The 3,648-nt window shown below is 44.4% G+C and overlaps 1 protein-coding gene across 1 annotated transcript in view; it reads left to right on the top strand.

Moving 5' to 3' along the window:
- The first annotated feature begins 3,616 nt into the window (after window positions 1–3,616).
- Window positions 3,617–3,648, top strand: part of ogfr (opioid growth factor receptor) — an 11,649-nt gene continuing 11,617 nt past the window's right edge. Inside the window, exon 1 of the mRNA XM_061689219.1 lies at window positions 3,617–3,648. This exon is cut by the window's right edge and continues 357 nt beyond it. The gene's annotated coding sequence lies outside the window, so the exon portion shown is untranslated.

Here is a 3,648-nt window from a genome sequence, read left to right on the forward strand (position 1 = left end):
ATGGCCCCAGACTTTCTCGTCGCATGCATGCGCAAACAAGACTCCTAGTACTGTACGCGTGTTTGAGTGAGCATGCGTGCGTGCGCGTGCGTTTACCTTAACAGCAACAAGACTACGTACCCTCCCATCTTGAGGGACGAGAGTCCAGCACCATGGACAGGTACCGGACTAGGCTCCTTTGAACTATAGTAGTGTATTGTCAGAAAGGCTGCAACCAACACGTACTGATTTCCCACAAATAATTCTATTTGAGGCACATTTTTGCTAAGAACACCAACTCAAATTGAAAGTTATACGTGGGATGAACGCTAAGAAATAAATAGATTTACTGTGAAGCTTTTGTTTTGTAATGACATCATACAGTACAACACATCTTCAGAATACCGCGAAATACGTGTACGTATGACTGTGCATTAGCAAAAGTGAAAAAAAATAAATGAATTCAATGCTGCATTCGCTGCTTGGAGACCTATTCTATGGTGTTGGTTTCCATGGTTACCTGTATCAAAAGCAAGCACAGACACAGCCAGTTTGAGGCTGACATTTTAACATGTAATTTTACTTTTTTCTGAGGCAAAATAAAGTTAGTCAAATATCACAGACTTGTGCACTTCAATCTAAAAGTATTGGAACAGAGTCCAATTACTGTATTTCTGCTGTTTTGTTTTACAAAATATGTCAATAAGTAAATTTAAGTGTGGCAATTTCACATATGTTGAACAGTAGTTTAGCATTTTTCTTCAGTGAGCTTAACATTTCATTGATTAATTGCATTTTTTTGTGCTGTTACATCTGCAAATTAATGTAAATATTTTTTTAAAGAAATAAAGAGGCAATACGAATTTACATTGGTGGTATCACAAGGTAACGACCGCCATAGTACACAATCACAGTACAGTACAGTACATTTTGTTAAAGTGTATCGACAGTATCAAGGCAAGACAGAATGCAAACTAAATAATTTAACTTTTTTTAATTGGTCATCTATTTCAAGGCTCCAATCAGCATTCTTTTGTCTTTTTTTAACTGTCCTGTTCAGCTGCATGGTCATGCAGAATGGTGAATCTGCTCAGCCAAGGTGACAAGGTGTGTGAGGGGACAGACAGAGAGAAAAGAGAGAACAGAACAGAAGTGAAAGAAAACAACAACAGAACTACAGCAGACTAACATGGCATATGACTACTAACATACAGTAGGTGTCATGTCCGGGAGTGGACAGGACAGGGCGGGACAGGGGTAGTGAAGTAAGCAGTACTATACTGGTGTGTGGTGGGATTAGTATGCAGTGCCTGTACAAGCTTGTAGTGACTTTAGAGTGGCCCTACATCAAGCAACTAAATTCTATAGGCGTGTCTACAGAGATTTTAGTGAATCAACGCCGTCACATGTGGATGTTAAGTCATCGAGTGTCCGGAGTTGCTGTGCTAGTACAATGAGGATGGGCAGACTCGGCCTCATCCATCCAAAAGGGGGAAACGTGGGGACACCACCCCAGCCCAGGGATCCAGGGTGGTCCACCATCCTCAACGAGGTGCCCTGACTAGTCCCAGAGAGAGGGACACAGATAAACTGGCCGCCACCCAGAGCCAACCACTACGCCCACCCGCCGCCCAGTGCACCCCACTACCACCATCTCCCGCAACTCCTCCCCAGGAGAGCAAGGGGGCCCAACACGTTACCAGAGCCCCAACACGGGGCCCAGCCACTACCCGAAAGGGCGACAGCCCACACCAGCAAGCCAGTGATCCACGGCAGGTGCAAATGAGGACCGGGGGCCCAAGGAGGGGAGGAAAAGATGGGGCCCAAAGCAGGTGCATCAGCTGGGCATGGGGGCCCCATCCCCTGCTGCCAGGCCCCAGGAGTCATGCCATGAGCCTTGTGAGTACCAAACTAATGGTCACCAGGTCCCAGAGTGCCTACCATTCGGCTCCAGTCAGCAGTAATAACAGGAAGGAATCTCAGACAGTATTATGTCTAAATTTGTCACGAATCTCCAATTAGCACAATCCAGCTGGGCGTTTTGTAACTTGTTTCAGCTTCTCGATATTAACATATGTTTCCCAACTCATTGAGAAAACAGGATAAGTGATGAAGCAGCAACACTAAATGGCTACACTGAATGCTTAGGCCTCTGGTTTCCACAGCAACCACGACTAAAAATAGAAACCCACACCAACGGCCTTCAACGATGAATCGCCTTGTGATTCTATTCATAGCTCTGTATTGGATAAATGCATCTCACCATTTCCTGTCGAGCTCTGGACAATGTGGGCTCAATTATTAAAGGAGCTATACAGCATACGTTTTACAGTAATAAGTAATGCTTGGTTTATTGTTTCAAGTTAAGACCAGTCAAGTTTATTTGTATAGCCCTTAATCACAAAAGAGTCTCAAAGGGCGTCACAAGCCCACAGTTGGCAATTATGGACAACATCCCCAAATCTAAATCTCCCAAACGGGCAAGGAAAAACTCAAAACCCCATTTGGGGGAACAAAGAAACCTTGCAAAGGGACTGCAGATGGGGGGAATCCCCCTTCCAGGATGACCAGGCTGAAATAGATGTCAAGTGGGCACCATTAATCACATAGTCTAGTGCTGTACAATGTTCATTAAGATGGCATGAGTCCACTTACAGAGAAAAGACGCGCAGGGTGAACGCCTTCGGTGGTTCCGCCTCAGGACCTGGTCCGGTCAGTCGGAGCAGAATCCTCCATGGCAACGACTCCGGGCGAATTGGTCCATCTTAGATCTTGTCCCAAATGGCCCGTGCAAAACCCAAACAGCAACAGTCGGTCAACGTCTCCTAGCCCTCTCTCTGAGCAGGAGACAAGTGGGGAGGAGACAGGGCAAGCGGCAGTAAAACAGGGTTACAGGTACTTTAACTAAATGCCAAAGAGTATAAATAAGTCTTAAGCCGGGATTTAAACATTTCTACTGAGGCATCAGCTAGAATATACACAGGTAGGGCATTCCAAAGTACTGGAACCCAAATAGAAAATACTGGAGAGCCTGCAGACTTCTTTCTGGTTCTCGGAGTCACCAAAAACTAGTGTTTTGTGAGCGCAGGTTTGAGCGCGGAAAATACGGTTCAACTAAGTCAGCGAGAAAAGAAGGTCCTAACCCGTGTAATATATTATGAATAACTACCAGGACCTTAAAATCGCATCTCAAGTTGAACAGGAGCCAATGCAAGTGGCTCCTGTTCAAGAGCCACTTGCATTGGAGATAGATAGATAGATAGATAGATAGATAGATAGATAGATAGATAGATAGATAGATAGATAGATAGGTAGGTAGGTAGGTAGGTAGGTAGGTAGGTAGGTAGGTAGGTAGGTAGGTAGGTAGGTAGATAGATAGATAGATAGATAGATAGATAGATAGATAGATAGATAGATAGGTAGATAGATAGATAGATAGATAGATAGATAGGTAGATAGGTAGGTAGGTAGGTAGGTAGGTAGGTAGGTAGGTAGGTAGGTAGGTAGGTAGGTAGGTTACCGAACGTGTGGCCATTAAAAGGTATGTACAGTACAGCACATCGAGTAAAAACACAGATTCCTTTCCTCTCCAGTCTCCACTTCAACCTTTATGGATGCTATGGAATTCACCCCCCACCAAAACAAAAAGGAAATTAACATTGAAATTCC

This window comes from Phycodurus eques, chromosome 1, assembly GCF_024500275.1.
Source record: "Phycodurus eques isolate BA_2022a chromosome 1, UOR_Pequ_1.1, whole genome shotgun sequence".
In the NCBI taxonomy this organism is placed as follows: domain Eukaryota; kingdom Metazoa; phylum Chordata; class Actinopteri; order Syngnathiformes; family Syngnathidae; genus Phycodurus; species Phycodurus eques.